Source organism: Phyllobates terribilis, unplaced genomic scaffold, assembly GCF_046119375.1.
Source record: "Phyllobates terribilis strain yellow unplaced genomic scaffold, ASM4611937v1 Scaffold_34__1_contigs__length_13252353, whole genome shotgun sequence".
NCBI classification, from domain to species: Eukaryota; Metazoa; Chordata; class Amphibia; order Anura; family Dendrobatidae; genus Phyllobates; species Phyllobates terribilis.
The window spans coordinates 3,117,200-3,137,507 of record NW_027362794.1 but is presented as its reverse complement, the minus strand read 5'-3'; the positions used below and the strand labels follow the sequence as shown (position 1 = coordinate 3,137,507).

Sequence of the window (20,308 nt, the reverse complement as noted above, 5' to 3'; positions counted from 1 at the left end):
TACATTACATGGCAATGCAATGCACAGTTGCTGAAGTTGAACCAAAATGAGCTTGTCATCTGGCTTCTGCAACTTTTAACATGAAAAATCCAATGAGTAGAAGAAAAGCAAAGCCAAAGAGTCCATCCCAAAATCCGACAAACAAGCCAAATGAACAAAAAGCATTGAATTCAATTCTTTCTGATTTTAGAAACTGCATTAAAGAAGGGGTGCACCGGTCCTGGAGATACTGCAATACCAGGTCAATGCGTGGAGTGGACAGAGCAAGCTCTTTTTCCATCTCCCTGTTCTAAAAATCCATTTAATATATGGTCCCCAGATAGGGGACGTATCAGATATTAAACTGATAAGAACAGATACTACACTTGATCTTAGCCAAAAGGCCGAGAAGCGATAACCAGAATTGGTTTCCGACTACGGTGCCACCCAAGGATTCTGAAAAGTCCATTTGTGGAGATGGCCACCTGGACTCCCGTTAAGAAGACATGCTGTCAACCTCTAGATCCCTCACATGCCTGCACTTTTCGGCTTGCTGCTGCTGCAATCCACGCGTTTTAGATCTGCATAACTCCACCTCTTTTAGCACAGTACCCTCAACCCCCGGCTGTTCCCACCCGCCTCAACACCGTTGGAAGGGAGGAGAACCAATTAAGGCGGGGGGGGGGTGGAACGAGCAGCTGTCTACCCTTAGCAGGAGGGTTGCTGATTAATTACCTCTCCTGCTGCTGCTGCTGCTGCTGGCTGTCCAGCAGCAGACTGAAGGTGGCTGCTGCTGTGCGCAGGTATATAAAGGCTCAGAGCCTATTATGACACGCGCAGCCAGCGTTCCATTGCCACATTCCGTCTACTGCAGGCGGGATACCTGGATGGCTGAATGTCACTGAGAAGCTCACAGAGACCGCCATAAGCAACAGTTTAAAAGAATGCCACAGACTAATCAACCAAACTTTTTGGGTTGGTTTCTCTTTTATAGTCTGCAGGCATTAAATGAAAGAAGTCAGTGTTCCAGCAGAGGGAGACAACGTTTCAGAAAAGGCATTGTAGCAAACCAAAAAAGAAATTTTAAGCGCAGCAGAGTAACCAGCGCACATACCTGTTAGCTCAGGTGAGTTTAAAAGGCTGCTGTTGATAACAAGGGCATTTGCTAAATAGATGGTGTGTGTGCAACAATATACTGAAAGGTCAATTATATTGTGCAGCTTATCTCACCACCTGTAGTTATTTAGGTGAAAGCTCCAAAATGCTTGCCTAATATGTCTGTTTATCCAAAAGGAAGTATAGAGGGAGAGCTAGATAGATAGCATTGCATTACATTACATGGCAATGCAATGCACAGTTGCTGAAGTTGAACCAAAATGAGCTTGTCATCTGGCTTCTGCAACTTTTAACATGAAAAATCCAATGAGGAGAAGAAAAGCAAAGCCAAAGAGTCCATCCCAAAATCCGACAAACAAGCCAAATGAACAAAAAGCATTGAATTCAATTCTTTCTGATTTTAGAAACTGCATTAAAGAAGGGGTGCACCGGTCCTGGAGATACTGCAATACCAGGTCAATGCGTGGAGTGGACAGAGCAAGCTCTTTTTCCATCTCCCTGTTCTAAAAATCCATTTAATATATGGTCCCCAGATAGGGGACGTATCAGATATTAAACTGATAAGAACAGATACTACACTTGATCTTAGCCAAAAGGCCGAGAAGCGATAACCAGAATTGGTTTCCGACTACGGTGCCACCCAAGGATTCTGAAAAGTCCATTTGTGGAGATGGCCACCTGGACTCCCGTTAAGAAGACATGCTGTCAACCTCTAGATCCCTCACATGCCTGCACTTTTCGGCTTGCTGCTGCTGCAATCCACGCGTTTTAGATCTGCATAACTCCACCTCTTTTAGCACAGTACCCTCAACCCCCGGCTGTTCCCACCCGCCTCAACACCGTTGGAAGGGAGGAGAACCAATTAAGGCGGGGGGGGGGGGGTGGAACGAGCAGCTGTCTACCCTTAGCAGGAGGGTTGCTGATTAATTACCTCTCCTGCTGCTGCTGCTGGCTGTCCAGCAGCAGACTGAAGGTGGCTGCTGCTGTGCGCAGGTATATAAAGGCTCAGAGCCTATTATGACACGCGCAGCCAGCGTTCCATTGCCACATTCCGTCTACTGCAGGCGGGATACCTGGATGGCTGAATGTCACTGAGAAGCTCACAGAGACCGCCATAAGCAACAGTTTAAAAGAATGCCACAGACTAATCAACCAAACTTTTTGGGTTGGTTTCTCTTTTATAGTCTGCAGGCATTAAATGAAAGAAGTCAGTGTTCCAGCAGAGGGAGACAACGTTTCAGAAAAGGCATTGTAGCAAACCAAAAAAGAAATTTTAAGCGCAGCAGAGTAACCAGCGCACATACCTGTTAGCTCAGGTGAGTTTAAAAGGCTGCTGTTGATAACAAGGGCATTTGCTAAATAGATGGTGTGTGTGCAACAATATACTGAAAGGTCAATTATATTGTGCAGCTTATCTCACCACCTGTAGTTATTTAGGTGAAAGCTCCAAAATGCTTGCCTAATATGTCTGTTTATCCAAAAGGAAGTATAGAGGGAGAGCTAGATAGATAGCATTGCATTACATTACATGGCAATGCAATGCACAGTTGCTGAAGTTGAACCAAAATGAGCTTGTCATCTGGCTTCTGCAACTTTTAACATGAAAAATCCAATGAGGAGAAGAAAAGCAAAGCCAAAGAGTCCATCCCAAAATCCGACAAACAAGCCAAATGAACAAAAAGCATTGAATTCAATTCTTTCTGATTTTAGAAACTGCATTAAAGAAGGGGTGCACCGGTCCTGGAGATACTGCAATACCAGGTCAATGCGTGGAGTGGACAGAGCAAGCTCTTTTTCCATCTCCCTGTTCTAAAAATCCATTTAATATATGGTCCCCAGATAGGGGACGTATCAGATATTAAACTGATAAGAACAGATACTACACTTGATCTTAGCCAAAAGGCCGAGAAGCGATAACCAGAATTGGTTTCCGACTACGGTGCCACCCAAGGATTCTGAAAAGTCCATTTGTGGAGATGGCCACCTGGACTCCCGTTAAGAAGACATGCTGTCAACCTCTAGATCCCTCACATGCCTGCACTTTTCGGCTTGCTGCTGCTGCAATCCACGCGTTTTAGATCTGCATAACTCCACCTCTTTTAGCACAGTACCCTCAACCCCCGGCTGTTCCCACCCGCCTCAACACCGTTGGAAGGGAGGAGAACCAATTAAGGCGGGGGGGGGGGTGGAACGAGCAGCTGTCTACCCTTAGCAGGAGGGTTGCTGATTAATTACCTCTCCTGCTGCTGCTGCTGCTGCTGGCTGTCCAGCAGCAGACTGAAGGTGGCTGCTGCTGTGCGCAGGTATATAAAGGCTCAGAGCCTATTATGACACGCGCAGCCAGCGTTCCATTGCCACATTCCGTCTACTGCAGGCGGGATACCTGGATGGCTGAATGTCACTGAGAAGCTCACAGAGACCGCCATAAGCAACAGTTTAAAAGAATGCCACAGACTAATCAACCAAACTTTTTGGGTTGGTTTCTCTTTTATAGTCTGCAGGCATTAAATGAAAGAAGTCAGTGTTCCAGCAGAGGGAGACAACGTTTCAGAAAAGGCATTGTAGCAAACCAAAAAAGAAATTTTAAGCGCAGCAGAGTAACCAGCTCACATACCTGTTAGCTCAGATGAGTTTAAAAGGCTGCTGTTGATAACAAGGGCATTTGCTAAATAGATGGTGTGTGTGCAACAATATACTGAAAGGTCAATTATATTGTGCAGCTTATCTCACCACCTGTAGTTATTTAGGTGAAAGCTCCAAAATGCTTGCCTAATATGTCTGTTTATCCAAAAGGAAGTATAGAGGGAGAGCTAGATAGATAGCATTGCATTACATTACATGGCAATGCAATGCACAGTTGCTGAAGTTGAACCAAAATGAGCTTGTCATCTGGCTTCTGCAACTGTTAACATGAAAAATCCAATGAGGAGAAGAAAAGCAAAGCCAAAGAGTCCATCCCAAAATCCGACAAACAAGCCAAATGAACAAAAAGCATTGAATTCAATTCTTTCTGATTTTAGAAACTGCATTAAAGAAGGGGTGCACCGGTCCTGGAGATACTGCAATACCAGGTCAATGCGTGGAGTGGACAGAGCAAGCTCTTTTTCCATCTCCCTGTTCTAAAAATCCATTTAATATATGGTCCCCAGATAGGGGACGTATCAGATATTAAACTGATAAGAACAGATACTACACTTGATCTTAGCCAAAAGGCCGAGAAGCGATAACCAGAATTGGTTTCCGACTACGGTGCCACCCAAGGATTCTGAAAAGTCCATTTGTGGAGATGGCCACCTGGACTCCCGTTAAGAAGACATGCTGTCAACCTCTAGATCCCTCACATGCCTGCACTTTTCGGCTTGCTGCTGCTGCAATCCACGCGTTTTAGATCTGCATAACTCCACCTCTTTTAGCACAGTACCCTCAACCCCCGGCTGTTCCCACCCGCCTCAACACCGTTGGAAGGGAGGAGAACCAATTAAGGCGGGGGGGGGGGGTGGAACGAGCAGCTGTCTACCCTTAGCAGGAGGGTTGCTGATTAATTACCTCTCCTGCTGCTGCTGCTGCTGCTGGCTGTCCAGCAGCAGACTGAAGGTGGCTGCTGCTGTGCGCAGGTATATAAAGGCTCAGAGCCTATTATGACACGCGCAGCCAGCGTTCCATTGCCACATTCCGTCTACTGCAGGCGGGATACCTGGATGGCTGAATGTCACTGAGAAGCTCACAGAGACCGCCATAAGCAACAGTTTAAAAGAATGCCACAGACTAATCAACCAAACTTTTTGGGTTGGTTTCTCTTTTATAGTCTGCAGGCATTAAATGAAAGAAGTCAGTGTTCCAGCAGAGGGAGACAACGTTTCAGAAAAGGCATTGTAGCAAACCAAAAAAGAAATTTTAAGCGCAGCAGAGTAACCAGCTCACATACCTGTTAGCTCAGGTGAGTTTAAAAGGCTGCTGTTGATAACAAGGGCATTTGCTAAATAGATGGTGTGTGTGCAACAATATACTGAAAGGTCAATTATATTGTGCAGCTTATCTCACCACCTGTAGTTATTTAGGTGAAAGCTCCAAAATGCTTGCCTAATATGTCTGTTTATCCAAAAGGAAGTATAGAGGGAGAGCTAGATAGATAGCATTGCATTACATTACATGGCAATGCAATGCACAGTTGCTGAAGTTGAACCAAAATGAGCTTGTCATCTGGCTTCTGCAACTTTTAACATGAAAAATCCAATGAGGAGAAGAAAAGCAAAGCCAAAGAGTCCATCCCAAAATCCGACAAACAAGCCAAATGAACAAAAAGCATTGAATTCAATTCTTTCTGATTTTAGAAACTGCATTAAAGAAGGGGTGCACCGGTCCTGGAGATACTGCAATACCAGGTCAATGCGTGGAGTGGACAGAGCAAGCTCTTTTTCCATCTCCCTGTTCTAAAAATCCATTTAAAATATGGTCCCCAGATAGGGGACGTATCAGATATTAAACTGATAAGAACAGATACTACACTTGATCTTAGCCAAAAGGCCGAGAAGCGATAACCAGAATTGGTTTCCGACTACGGTGCCACCCAAGGATTCTGAAAAGTCCATTTGTGGAGATGGCCACCTGGACTCCCGTTAAGAAGACATGCTGTCAACCTCTAGATCCCTCACATGCCTGCACTTTTCGGCTTGCTGCTGCTGCAATGCACGCGTTTTAGATCTGCATAACTCCACCTCTTTTAGCACAGTACCCTCAACCCCCGGCTGTTCCCACCCGCCTCAACACCGTTGGAAGGGAGGAGAACCAATTAAGGCGGGGGGGGGGGGGGGTGGAACGAGCAGCTGTCTACCCTTAGCAGGAGGGTTGCTGATTAATTACCTCTCCTGCTGCTGCTGCTGCTGCTGGCTGTCCAGCAGCAGACTGAAGGTGGCTGCTGCTGTGCGCAGGTATATAAAGGCTCAGAGCCTATTATGACACGCGCAGCCAGCGTTCCATTGCCACATTCCGTCTACTGCAGGCGGGATACCTGGATGGCTGAATGTCACTGAGAAGCTCACAGAGACCGCCATAAGCAACAGTTTAAAAGAATGCCACAGACTAATCAACCAAACTTTTTGGGTTGGTTTCTCTTTTATAGTCTGCAGGCATTAAATGAAAGAAGTCAGTGTTCCAGCAGAGGGAGACAACGTTTCAGAAAAGGCATTGTAGCAAACCAAAAAAGAAATTTTAAGCGCAGCAGAGTAACCAGCTCACATACCTGTTAGCTCAGGTGAGTTTAAAAGGCTTCTGTTGATAACAAGGGCATTTGCTAAATAGATGGTGTGTGTGCAACAATATACTGAAAGGTCAATTATATTGTGCAGCTTATCTCACCACCTGTAGTTATTTAGGTGAAAGCTCCAAAATGCTTGCCTAATATGTCTGTTTATCCAAAAGGAAGTATAGAGGGAGAGCTAGATAGATAGCATTGCATTACATTACATGGCAATGCAATGCACAGTTGCTGAAGTTGAACCAAAATGAGCTTGTCATCTGGCTTCTGCAACTTTTAACATGAAAAATCCAATGAGGAGAAGAAAAGCAAAGCCAAAGAGTCCATCCCAAAATCCGACAAACAAGCCAAATGAACAAAAAGCATTGAATTCAATTCTTTCTGATTTTAGAAACTGCATTAAAGAAGGGGTGCACCGGTCCTGGAGATACTGCAATACCAGGTCAATGCGTGGAGTGGACAGAGCAAGCTCTTTTTCCATCTCCCTGTTCTAAAAATCCATTTAATATATGGTCCCCAGATAGGGGACGTATCAGATATTAAACTGATAAGAACAGATACTACACTTGATCTTAGCCAAAAGGCCGAGAAGCGATAACCAGAATTGGTTTCCGACTACGGTGCCACCCAAGGATTCTGAAAAGTCCATTTGTGGAGATGGCCACCTGGACTCCCGTTAAGAAGACATGCTGTCAACCTCTAGATCCCTCACATGCCTGCACTTTTCGGCTTGCTGCTGCTGCAATCCACGCGTTTTAGATCTGCATAACTCCACCTCTTTTAGCACAGTACCCTCAACCCCCGGCTGTTCCCACCCGCCTCAACACCGTTGGAAGGGAGGAGAACCAATTAAGGCGGGGGGGGGGTGGAACGAGCAGCTGTCTACCCTTAGCAGGAGGGTTGCTGATTAATTACCTCTCCTGCTGCTGCTGCTGCTGGCTGTCCAGCAGCAGACTGAAGGTGGCTGCTGCTGTGCGCAGGTATATAAAGGCTCAGAGCCTATTATGACACGCGCAGCCAGCGTTCCATTGCCACATTCCGTCTACTGCAGGCGGGATACCTGGATGGCTGAATGTCACTGAGAAGCTCACAGAGACCGCCATAAGCAACAGTTTAAAAGAATGCCACAGACTAATCAACCAAACTTTTTGGGTTGGTTTCTCTTTTATAGTCTGCAGGCATTAAATGAAAGAAGTCAGTGTTCCAGCAGAGGGAGACAACGTTTCAGAAAAGGCATTGTAGCAAACCAAAAAAGAAATTTTAAGCGCAGCAGAGTAACCAGCTCACATACCTGTTAGCTCAGGTGAGTTTAAAAGGCTGCTGTTGATAACAAGGGCATTTGCTAAATAGATGGTGTGTGTGCAACAATATACTGAAAGGTCAATTATATTGTGCAGCTTATCTCACCACCTGTAGTTATTTAGGTGAAAGCTCCAAAATGCTTGCCTAATATGTCTGTTTATCCAAAAGGAAGTATAGAGGGAGAGCTAGATAGATAGCATTGCATTACATTACATGGCAATGCAATGCACAGTTGCTGAAGTTGAACCAAAATGAGCTTGTCATCTGGCTTCTGCAACTTTTAACATGAAAAATCCAATGAGGAGAAGAAAAGCAAAGCCAAAGAGTCCATCCCAAAATCCGACAAACAAGCCAAATGAACAAAAAGCATTGAATTCAATTCTTTCTGATTTTAGAAACTGCATTAAAGAAGGGGTGCACCGGTCCTGGAGATACTGCAATACCAGGTCAATGCGTGGAGTGGACAGAGCAAGCTCTTTTTCCATCTCCCTGTTCTAAAAATCCATTTAATATATGGTCCCCAGATAGGGGACGTATCAGATATTAAACTGATAAGAACAGATACTACACTTGATCTTAGCCAAAAGGCCGAGAAGCGATAACCAGAATTGGTTTCCGACTACGGTGCCACCCAAGGATTCTGAAAAGTCCATTTGTGGAGATGGCCACCTGGACTCCCGTTAAGAAGACATGCTGTCATCCTCTACATCCCTCACATGCCTGCACTTTTCGGCTTGCTGCTGCTGCAATCCACGCGTTTTAGATCTGCATAACTCCACCTCTTTTAGCACAGTACCCTCAACCCCCGGCTGTTCCCACCCGCCTCAACACCGTTGGAAGGGAGGAGAACCAATTAAGGCGGGGGGGGGGGTGGAACGAGCAGCTGTCTACCCTTAGCAGGAGGGTTGCTGATTAATTACCTCTCCTGCTGCTGCTGCTGCTGGCTGTCCAGCAGCAGACTGAAGGTGGCTGCTGCTGTGCGCAGGTATATAAAGGCTCAGAGCCTATTATGACACGCGCAGCCAGCGTTCCATTGCCACATTCCGTCTACTGCAGGCGGGATACCTGGATGGCTGAATGTCACTGAGAAGCTCACAGAGACCGCCATAAGCAACAGTTTAAAAGAATGCCACAGACTAATCAACCCAACTTTTTGGGTTGGTTTCTCTTTTATAGTCTGCAGGCATTAAATGAAAGAAGTCAGTGTTCCAGCAGAGGGAGACAACGTTTCAGAAAAGGCATTGTAGCAAACCAAAAAAGAAATTTTAAGCGCAGCAGAGTAACCAGCTCACATACCTGTTAGCTCAGGTGAGTTTAAAAGGCTGCTGTTGATAACAAGGGCATTTGCTAAATAGATGGTGTGTGTGCAACAATATACTGAAAGGTCAATTATATTGTGCAGCTTATCTCACCACCTGTAGTTATTTAGGTGAAAGCTCCAAAATTCTTGCCTAATATGTCTGTTTATCCAAAAGGAAGTATAGAGGGAGAGCTAGATAGATAGCATTGCATTACATTACATGGCAATGCAATGCACAGTTGCTGAAGTTGAACCAAAATGAGCTTGTCATCTGGCTTCTGCAACTTTTAACATGAAAAATCCAATGAGGAGAAGAAAAGCAAAGCCAAAGAGTCCATCCCAAAATCCGACAAACAAGCCAAATGAACAAAAAGCATTGAATTCAATTCTTTCTGATTTTAGAAACTGCATTAAAGAAGGGGTGCACCGGTCCTGGAGATACTGCAATACCAGGTCAATGCGTGGAGTGGACAGAGCAAGCTCTTTTTCCATCTCCCTGTTCTAAAAATCCATTTAATATATGGTCCCCAGATAGGGGACGTATCAGATATTAAACTGATAAGAACAGATTTTTTTTTAATTTGGCTATCCCCTGCAGAGGGATAAAACCGTTTATTAAAACTTTAACAAATTACAAGCATAATTACACAAATACCAAACGTTAAAAGACAAATGAAATTTACAAAACAAAAAAATACAAAGATTTTAAATATTTAGGTTCCATTGGTCAACAAGCCATTTTTTGGAAATATGTACATTCTTCTTTTTGTCAATTAAATAATAAGTGTACATTTCACATAAACATAAACTTAAAACATCATTCACTGATAAAACATCTTGTTTAAAAATAGCAATGTTGCGCGCTTTCCAGAGAGATGACTTGGCGCAGTTCACTGTCTTCCAAGCCATTGTGTACTGGTCCATTGTGGGGCATTCCATAAGTCCGTATAGCACAGTTTTATATGTAAAGTCCTTGAGGTCTGCCACCCTTTCCAGTAGGGGGAGCAGTCTTCTCCAGAAATCCTTTGCAAAATTACATGTCCATAATAGATGTTCCACCGTTTCCTCGTCTTGGCATCCGGCTCTTGGGCAGATGGCAGACCTCACAAATCCTCTTCTGTATTGGAATGCCCGGCAAGGAAGACAGCGGTGCATGCAACTCCAAGCCAGATCTCTCTGTTCATTAAAAAGATAAAAAACGTTAATCATTTTCCAGATAGACATAGATTTGTCATCATCATATCTGTCAACATTACATATTTCCTCACTTTTACGTATTTCTTTAATTAGTTTCTTACTATTTCTTAATTCCTCTATTTTCTTAGTCCCTAAATTAAAATCGGACACTATTTTCCTTAAAATCTCATAATGCGTCGACAAATTAAAAGCATGGGGCGCAGATATATTAACTTCATACCATCCAAACTTTCTCATAAAAAATCCTGTATTAAAACGCATAAAAAAGGACCAATAGTGATTCTTAAAAAGGGCATTAAAACAGTAAACGAACAGATGGATTAAAAGAAACCTATTAAAATCTGGAAAATCTTTACCACCTTTTACTTTTGATTTCATCACGATTTCTCTTTTCAGCTTTTCCATTTTTGAGTTCCAAAAGAAGGTAAAACAGGTTTTGGTTATCTTTTTTAAAACATTAACAGGCGGGGGGAAAACCATGCTAAGATACAATAAAAGAGGTAAAATCACCATCTTTAAAACCAATACTTTACCCTCCATTGTAAGTCTCCTCATGTTCCACATACATATTTTCGTATTTACTTTCTGTGTAACTGTTTCCCAACTATTATAACCATCATTATTTTCAGTGAATGATATACCTAAAATGGAAATGGATTCGGAGACATTAATTGGTACATCACGTAAAATCATCCCCCCAACACTTAAAATGTTACACTTATTAAAATTGATTTTAAAACCAGAAGCTAGACAAAAGGATTGCACTTGATGGAGAGTGGCCGTAAGTGATGGTGCATCTGTACACAAGACCGCCACGTCATCCATGTAGCCTACAACCTTGGCCTCCAAACCACCGCTTCCAGGCAGAGGGACACCGCATATCTGTTTATTTTGGCGTATTGCACATAACATTGGTTCCAGTGCACAGATAAACAGTAGGGGGGACAGAGGGCATCCCTGTTTCACCCCTGACCGTAAAAATACCTCTTGTGTCTTAAAACCATTCACTAAAATCTTACTTGTACAATCCTTGTAAAATGCTTTAAGCGATAGTAAAAACCCTTCTGGTATGCCCATTTTCTCTAAAACTTTAAAAAGATAAAAGTGTGAGACACGGTCAAATGCTTTTTCAAAATCAATAGATAAAATCGCCATTTTCCCCTTTCTGTCTTTCACATTCTCAATACAGTCTTTCACTAAATTCAGATTGTCCCATATACTGCGCCCCGGCACCCCACACACTTGATTAGAATGAATAACTTTGCTGATGACTTCTTTTAGACGATTTGCACAAATTTTAGCCATTATTTTATAGTCACAATTTAAAAGTGTTATTGGTCTCCAGTTTTCTAATTTTGATTTATCACCTTTTTTGTATAGGAGGGAGACTTCACCTTTCTTCCAGGAATTTAATAAAACCTTATTATTAAAAACCTCAGTAAACAAATAAAACAAATCATCTTTTAAAATATCATAAAAACATACATAAAATTCTATTGGGATGCCATCAGGACCAGGGACCTTTCCAGTTTTAAAACTTTTAATAGTTTTTAACACTTCTTGTTCCGTTAAAACTTGGGATAAAAACTCTTGGGATGCGGGATCTAAAACAGCTGTTAGTCCTTGCAGCGAATCATCCATTAATTTATTATCTATATTTTTTCCATTAAAAAGATTAGAAAAAAAAACCTCAACTTTACCCAGCATATTTTTTATATTATTCTCACCATCTATATGGTCAATTATCACTTTTTCTTTTTTATTTTTCCTAAAAAAATATCTGGAACACTTTTCATTTTCTTCTATATGTTGTACTCTAGAACGAAAAATTATCTCTTTTCCTTTTTGTTCTAGCCATTTTGAAATCTCTTCTTTTAAGTTTGAAATATCAAGTTGTACATCTATCCCATTGTCTCTGAGCTTAAATAATGTTTGTAGGCGGGTATTTAAAATTCTATATTCTTCATATTTTTCTTTGGCTCTACATATACTCTTTTTAATAAAAAAGTCTTTTATTTTTACTTTCATTCTATCCCACCATACACTCATAGTCTCATTTGTTTTTTTCCCCTTTCTACATTTCCTATAAAACTCAATAAAATCTGATAAAATCTGCGGGTCAGTTAAAAGGGATACGTTCATTTTCCAGCTTTTCTTACCACATTTTTTGTTGTCATTTACTTTTATGGTAAAGGATAAAAGTTTATGGTCTGAAAATATATTAGTTAAAACTTCACATTTGGCAGGTATTGTTTTATCTGAACCAAAAATAAAATCAATCCTAGAGCTACAATTAGCATTGTTCCAAGTGAAACCGGCGTCCTCTGGGCTGTCACTATGACACTCTTTATATATGTCTATCAATTTAGCATCTTTGACTATATCATGTAGCATACCTGAGGTTTTATCGTAGTTCCTGCTTACAGAGCTGGAGCGCCGGTTTTCACCTTTTAAAACACAATTAAAATCCCCTGCTAAGATAAAAGGTTCAGAGTTATTAATAAATAAAGGTAAAAGATCAAGCATTTCGGCTCTTTCATTTTTCTCTGGGGATCCATAAAAATTTAAAAACTGCCATCTAATACCATCAATAAAAGCTTTCACTAATAAAATACGACCTGGTAAAATTTCCTGAATAAAATCAATTAAAACGTTCCCTTTAAAAAGTATGGCTACACCCGCTGATCCTGCAGCATTCGATCCGGACCAGACAGATGGCCCACACTTCCACTCATCTTTATATTTTTGATATGACATTTCATGTGGGATATTACATTCTTGCAGAAAAAATACAGATGCAGTAAAACACGTAAAAAAATTAAAAAGAGCAGTTCTTCTCGTGTTAGATTTTATGCCTCTCACGTTGAGGGAAATACCTTTGAGTTCAGCCATCATTAGAAAATGTAGAAATTTTACTTAGGTAACTAAGAGCAACGGATTTACCTGTCCGATGAACCTGATCAGACCACTGGGCTTGCGCCTCCCTCCTCATCTGATAGTATCGTCACGAGAGTCTCCGTGGAGGAGGAAAGATTACCACATTTATATAAACCCGACGCTACACTGGCATAGCTCGGAGGGCTGGCTGGCAGAACCCGCTGGGTCTCCATTGGCTGGCCATGCAGTTCCTCATCAGGTGGGTCCCCGAGGCGTTCCGCCGCCCCTGTTTGACCTGTAGAAGGTCGTCCTATAGGAGGAGGTTGCGCACAAGGCAGAGCCTCTGACTCTTCAGAGGCAGCAAGATCCCGGTCCCCACCTGTAGCAGCGGAGACCGAAACCCCTGAGGGTCCAGCGTCCACGTCCCCTTCTGAAGAAGTGTCCATCTGTTCACCTCCTGCTGCCTCCTCCGAACCACCCTTTTTCTTTTTCTTAGGACCCACCTTTATCCACTCAGCGCCCTCAGCCCTAGGAGACCCAGACTGGGCATGGGCTTCTGCGTCGGCCTTTTGCCGGTCCCTTTTGACCTTACCAGTAGTGCCCTTCTGCTCCTTCTCAGCCCTCCTTTTGGACTCTCGCAGGTCCTGCAGCCAGGTTTTGGGATTTGGTATTTTACCTGTCATAGACTCTGGAGACATTTCACTATTTGGTACGCCCTTATTGTCTCCAGAGGCTCCAGGTTGTTGTTCCTCCTCCTGAGGGGTGGTCTGATCTTTTGGTCCTTGGTCGGACGTCTTGGACTTTCCCTTTTGCTCATCTTCCCGAAATCTGTGAGGGCAAGAAAAATAAAAGTGACCTGGAGTCTGGCAAAAACTACATTTCTTTTCCTTAGGGCATTCTTTTGTCTCATGTTCTTCACTAGCACAATTTCTACATGATACATTACAGTTTTCTTTTGAATGACCATAGCGCCCACAATTTCTGCAATATACTGGCATCCCAGAAAAGAAGAAATCCCCATTTGTTTGTCCAATTTTAAAACGGGCAGGGGGAAGCCGTATACCACCTGGTGTATTTGGATCTCTTATACACTTCACAAGAAATTTCCACTTAGATGTCCATATGTTATATTCATTAAGTATCTTCCCAATACATTTAACACTTTTAAAATAAATTGCTAAAAATGACATAATTTCTGGAGCAGAAACAAAAGGCGAAAATACTTTTACGACAACAAGTCTTACCTCATCCAGGACGTGCTCAACAATTTGTATCCCTTTCAGAACAGGACTATTTTCAACTTTTTTTAACTTTTCTAGAACATCTCTGAAAATACCTTCTCCGGTGAATGTGATGTCATAGTCACCTCTTCTAGGATAATCCTGGATGGACAGAATTTCATTCCTCTGCACGCCAAGAAGGTTCCTGAGCACGTCCTGGACTACATACCCTAATTTCCTCATATCCGAGCCACCCGCCGTGAAGTGAACTCGGATAGAGTTTTTTAGCCTCGCATAAAGAGGCACGAGGTTAGGGTCAACCTCCATGGAAACCGCAACAAGGTTGCAAATTGCAGCCGCTTGCAATCTGCGCTCCCAGTGTTCTTGCAGCGAAAGACACCTGGAAGCTGGGGGATCGCAACACGTTACCCTGGGACTAAGCCCTCTCCCTAATAGCAGCAAGCAGGTTAAGTCCACCAAAGTGGACGATCCTGCCAGGCCAAGGAGAGGGGTACCCGAGTACCCTTCAACTACAATCTCCTGCAATAAAGCACTTGATCGTAGCCAAAAGGCGAGAAGCGATAACCAGAATTGGTTTCCGACTACGGTGCCACCCAAGGATTCTGAAAAGTCCATTTGTGGAGATGGCCACCTGGACTCCCATTAAGAAGACATGCTGTCAACCTCTAGATCCCTCACATGCCTGCACTTTTCGGCTTGCTGCTGCTGCAATCCACGCGTTTTAGATCTGCATAACTCCACCTCTTTTAGCACAGTACCCTCAACCCCCGGCTGTTCCCACCCGCCTCAACACCGTTGGAAGGGAGGAGAACCAATTAAGGCGGGGGGGGGGTGGAACGAGCAGCTGTCTACCCTTAGCAGGAGGGTTGCTGATTAATTACCTCTCCTGCTGCTGCTGCTGCTGGCTGTCCAGCAGCAGACTGAAGGTGGCTGCTGCTGTGCGCAGGTATATAAAGGCTCAGAGCCTATTATGACACGCGCAGCCAGCGTTCCATTGCCACATTCCGTCTACTGCAGGCGGGATACCTAGATGGCTGAATGTCACTGAGAAGCTCACAGAGACCGCCATAAGCAACAGTTTAAAAGAATGCCACAGACTAATCAACCAAACTTTTTGGGTTGGTTTCTCTTTTATAGTCTGCAGGCATTAAATGAAAGAAGTCAGTGTTCCAGCAGAGGGAGACAACGTTTCAGAAAAGGCATTGTAGCAAACCAAAAAAGAAATTTTAAGCACAGCAGAGTAACCAGCTCACATACCTGTTAGCTCAGGTGAGTTTAAAAGGCTGCTGTTGATAACAAGGGCATTTGCTAAATAGATGGTGTGTGTGCAACAATATACTGAAAGGTCAATTATATTGTGCAGCTTATCTCACCACCTGTAGTTATTTAGGTGAAAGCTCCAAAATGCTTGCCTAATATGTCTGTTTATCCAAAAGGAAGTATAGAGGGAGAGCTAGATAGATAGCATTGCATTACATTACATGGCAATGCAATGCACAGTTGCTGAAGTTGAACCAAAATGAGCTTGTCATCTGGCTTCTGCAACTTTTAACATGAAAAATCCAATGAGGAGAAGAAAAGCAAAGCCAAAGAGTCCATCCCAAAATCCGACAAACAAGCCAAATGAACAAAAAGCATTGAATTCAATTCTTTCTGATTTTAGAAACTGCATTAAAGAAGGGGTGCACCGGTCCTGGAGATACTGCAATACCAGGTCAATGCGTGGAGTGGACAGAGCAAGCTCTTTTTCCATCTCCCTGTTCTAAAAATCCATTTAATATATGGTCCCCAGATAGGGGACGTATCAGATATTAAACTGATAAGAACAGATCAGGTTTCAACATATTTTAATAAGTGCGTAAAAGATGGTTTACAATTAAAAACAACAACACAAACAGTACATTATTAAAACACAGAATTCCACCCATAAAAACCCCATATACGATTGGCATCCCTTCTCCCAATACATTTGACATCCCTCAAGTAATAAATATACATCTGGCTAAAAGCAATTTTAAGACAATCCTTCACAGAAATAGCGTCACGTTTAAAAAATAAAATATTGCGTGCCTTCCAAAGGGCGTCTTTAAAACAGTTAATCATACACCAACATATACAATACTGTTGAGGGGTCGGACATTTAAAAAGGCCATATAAAACATATTCATGGTTAAAATCTCTTAAACCGCAAGTCCATTTTAAAAGAATCCCAACTTTGTGCCAAAGTTCCTGTGCAAATGGGCAATTCCACATAAGGTGCAAGGTGGTTTCGTCATAAACACATGAGTCTCTGGGGCATTTGGCTCTGGCCACCAGGCCTCTCCTGTGTTGAAACTCTCTGGTGGGGAGGCACTGGTGGACCACCATCCATGCGACGTCCTTATGTCCATTTGCTAAGAATTTCCCGAAGACATTCTTCCAAACTTGCTTCGATCTCTCTTCTGAGAAATTTACTATGGGGGTCACATCTTCATTCCTCCTCAGAAAAGATAAAAGCTTCTTGCGGTCTTTAAAAATGTCCATATTAAAATCACCAAGGCTATAAAATCGAACAGTCTTTTCTAAGATTGCTTGGTGTTTGGGGGGACATAGTAAAACAGGGGAATTCAACGACAACTTAAACCATCTTTTAAAAATCATCCCACAAGTATATTTTAAAAAATAACTTAGCGCACTATTACCATTAAAATGTTTGAAACAAAAGCAGAAATAATTTAAATACAAATAAATATGTAAGTCGGGGACATCCCTTCCGCCGTTCATTTTATTCTTCCTCATTATTTCTCGCCTTAATTTTTCCATTTTGGAGTTCCATAAAAACATAAAGATCATCCTAGTCATTTTTTTAATTAAAACATCAGAGGGGGGGTACACCATAGCTATATACAGTATGAGGGGTAACAACACTGATTTTATAATTAAAATTTTCCCCTCCATTGTTAGGGACCTCAAACCCCAAAATGATATTTTCTTTGACATTTTTTCCATGACATTCTCCCAGCTTTGAGTTCCCACATTCTCCTCGTTAAAAACAACTCCAAGAATTTTTACATTGTCTCGTTTTATAGTGAGCTGCGGGAGTTGGGCGGTGTCCCAGGATCCCAAAGTCAGACATTCAGATTTATTTAAATTAAGTTTAAAACCGGATGCCTGGGAAAAAAAATCAATGCGCAACACCGCCCTCCGGAGGGAAGCAGGGTCCACGCACACAACCGTCACGTCATCCATGTAGCCAAAGACTCTCACATCACTGCCACCTCCGCCAGGAACAGGAACCCCTCTAATCACTTTGTCTTTTCTTATTGCGCTCAGCAGGGGCTCCATGGCGCAGATGAACAGGATGGGCGACAAGGGGCATCCCTGCTTCACTCCGGACTCAAGGGGAACTCCATCTGTTAAAAAGCCATTAAGAGAAATTTGACTAAAACAATTTTTATATAAAATCTTAATACAATTTAAAAGCATATTAGGGATACCCATTCTTTTTAAAACTCTAAAAAGAAATCTTTGAGAGACTCTATCGAAAGCTTTTTCAAAATCTAGGGCTAAAAGAGCTACATTTTGACCCCGGTCTCTGGAATACCAAATTACATCCCTTAATACGTTTAAAACCTCTGAAATACTTCTGCCTGGTACACTACAAACCTGCTCAGGCCGGATTAGTTTGGCAATGACACTCCTGAGCCGGTCTGCAACCACCTTAGCAAGTACCTTGTAATCAACATTTAGGAGAGTTATGGGTCTCCAATTCGCTAGAGTACTGCGGTCACCTTTTTTATATATCAAAGACACCACTCCTCTCCTCCACGAAAATGGCAACTGTTCACAAATAAAAACTTCTTTAAAAAGCATAAAAAGGTCCTCTTTTAAAATGTCCCAAAAAGTAAGGTAAAATTCTACAGGTAGTCCGTCACACCCAGGTGCTTTACCCTTAGAGAAACTTTTAAAAACATAAAATAATTCCTCTAAAACAATATCGCGTTCTAAAAACTCCTGGTCTGTAAAATTTAACTTAAAATCGAGATCATTAAGAGCATCAGATAAAAAGGACTCATCTATACACTTTTTACTAAAAAGATGCTTATAAAAGTTAAAAGTAGCATTCAACATTCCCTGCATAGATGTTTCACCCTCTAGATTTGTGATCACTTCTCTTTTATCCATGACTTTTTTGAAGAAGAAGCGAGAGCACTTCTCCCCCTCCTCCAAGTGCTGCACTCTAGAGTTAAAAATAATCTCTTTCCCCTTTGTGTCTATGCAGTTCTGGATTTCAGTTTTTAGGCTAGCAATATCATCTCCCACCTCCACCCCTAGCTCTTTGAATTTAAAAAGTGTTTGTAGTTTGGTATTAAGATCACTAAAACATCTTTTTTTCTCTCTAGCTTTACGTCTCCCTGCTTTTATAAAAAACATTCTGACTTTTTTTTTCAAATTTTCCCACCAGGTTACCATAGGGGCATCAGAAGGTTTTTGTCGCCGCCAGGCTTGATAGGCTTTACCAAAGTCTTGTCGAATCAGAGGGTCCTCCAGCAGGTAAGTACTTAGACGCCAGAGGCCCCTGTTGACCCTCTGTTCATCCCGGTATTCTAGATGCACCTCCAAGCCCTTATGGTCAGAAAATATATTTGATGTTAAAACACATTTTACAGGGTTAAAATCATCTGATAGGAAAATAAAATCGATCCTGGAGGACACCCCTCTTCCGGACCACGTATAACCAGGGTCCGTCGGCAGAAGTGACCTCCACGCATCGCATAATTTAAAATCAGTTATAAAATCTTTCAATAGATGACATGACTTATCCAATTTGCGTAAAGGGTCACCCCCTGCTCGCTGTTCACTAGCACAAAGACAATTAAAATCACCCCCTACGATCAGGGGAGATGACCCAGTACAGTACAATGGCAATATCCCAAATAAATTAATTCTCTCTTGCTTATCAGGGGGAGCATAAATATTCATTATACGTAGGGTAAAACCATTAAATTTAAAATGCACTAAAACCACTCTGCCTGGTACTATTTCTGTGACAGCATTTATAGTAATATTTCTCCCACGACAGAGGAAGCCCACCCCCGCTGACTTGTTGTCATTGGAGCCAGACCAGATGGAGGGCCCCAGTCTCCAATCTGTCTTGATGTCATTATAATTTAGTGCATGTTGTATCCCGCATTCCTGTAATAAACATATGTCAAAGTCAGTGGTTTCTAAATACTTGAATAGAGCAGCCCTACGAACTGGGCTCTTTAATGACCTCACATTCAGTGAGACAAGTCTTAATGTGGGCATTCATAGGTCAGGGTGGTGGATCTTCCATGAGGACACCTGACTCAAAGCCCTGTATATCAAATTGCTCCAGGACATCCGGGCTAGAGGACCCAAACGACTCGATATTCTGTGAGCCGGCGGTTGCCCCCTCGTAGGTCACGGTTCCCAGCCACATTCCAGGAGACGCTGGGGCTTCGACATTCCGTCTCTTTTTCGGGGCAGACTCCACTAGGTCACTGGTGCAGTCCTCCTCTTCCTCCACCTCCTCCAGGGGGGGAGACTGGTCCATCAGGACAAGATCAGCAACACAGATTTCCTGATGTTCGCCACCTAGAAGCAAAGCCCCCTCATCTGGCTGGCTAATCGCCCTGGAAGATCCTGAGGCCATCGCTGCGTGGTCCCCTGTAGCCAACCGCACAGGGGCACCACCCTCCAGCCCAACAGGATCGGTATCGGGAACCATCGATACGGAGGATACCCTCCCAGAAGGAGGACCCCCCCGCTCCGGTCCATGCGAGGTCCGCCCATCGTTAAGGGACTTCGATGCAGGTGCCGCCCCAGAGGGGCCTCCGGCTCCCTGCTCCATCCCAGCCTTCTCGCCCTTCGAACCGCCCTCCGACGCCGGCCTGCCAGTGAAGACCGGTGGGCGCATCGGCTCAGCTTCAGAAGATGCAGCTTCTGCGTAGGTCCTGGTCCTGGTCCTGTTGGGGCATCCTCGGAACATGTGCCCCGCCTCACCGCAGAGATTACATTTCCTCCCAGCGGGACAGTCCT

The 20,308-nt window shown here is 43.1% G+C and overlaps 9 non-coding genes across 9 annotated transcripts; all 9 read right to left on the bottom strand.

The window, feature by feature from the left end:
• Positions 1 to 204: 204 nt before the first annotated feature.
• On the bottom strand, positions 205 to 395 carry LOC141182315 (U2 spliceosomal RNA). The gene has a single exon (XR_012257693.1). It is a non-coding gene; the product is annotated as a U2 spliceosomal RNA (small nuclear RNA).
• Positions 396 to 1,513: 1,118 nt separating this feature from the next.
• On the bottom strand, positions 1,514 to 1,704 carry LOC141182314 (U2 spliceosomal RNA). The gene has a single exon (XR_012257692.1). It is a non-coding gene; the product is annotated as a U2 spliceosomal RNA (small nuclear RNA).
• A 1,115-nt stretch (positions 1,705 to 2,819) lies between these two features.
• Positions 2,820 to 3,010, bottom strand: LOC141182313 (U2 spliceosomal RNA). Its single transcript, XR_012257691.1, has one exon. It is a non-coding gene; the product is annotated as a U2 spliceosomal RNA (small nuclear RNA).
• A 1,119-nt stretch (positions 3,011 to 4,129) lies between these two features.
• Positions 4,130 to 4,320, bottom strand: LOC141182312 (U2 spliceosomal RNA). The gene has a single exon (XR_012257690.1). It is a non-coding gene; the product is annotated as a U2 spliceosomal RNA (small nuclear RNA).
• A 1,120-nt stretch (positions 4,321 to 5,440) lies between these two features.
• On the bottom strand, positions 5,441 to 5,631 carry LOC141181451 (U2 spliceosomal RNA). The gene has a single exon (XR_012257027.1). It is a non-coding gene; the product is annotated as a U2 spliceosomal RNA (small nuclear RNA).
• A 1,123-nt stretch (positions 5,632 to 6,754) lies between these two features.
• Positions 6,755 to 6,945, bottom strand: LOC141182311 (U2 spliceosomal RNA). The gene has a single exon (XR_012257689.1). It is a non-coding gene; the product is annotated as a U2 spliceosomal RNA (small nuclear RNA).
• Positions 6,946 to 8,060: 1,115 nt separating this feature from the next.
• LOC141182310 (U2 spliceosomal RNA) lies at positions 8,061 to 8,251 on the bottom strand. The gene has a single exon (XR_012257688.1). It is a non-coding gene; the product is annotated as a U2 spliceosomal RNA (small nuclear RNA).
• A 1,116-nt stretch (positions 8,252 to 9,367) lies between these two features.
• Positions 9,368 to 9,555, bottom strand: LOC141181962 (U2 spliceosomal RNA). The gene has a single exon (XR_012257476.1). It is a non-coding gene; the product is annotated as a U2 spliceosomal RNA (small nuclear RNA).
• A 6,388-nt stretch (positions 9,556 to 15,943) lies between these two features.
• Positions 15,944 to 16,133, bottom strand: LOC141181948 (U2 spliceosomal RNA). Its single transcript, XR_012257466.1, has one exon. It is a non-coding gene; the product is annotated as a U2 spliceosomal RNA (small nuclear RNA).
• Between the last annotated feature and the right edge of the window lie 4,175 nt (positions 16,134 to 20,308).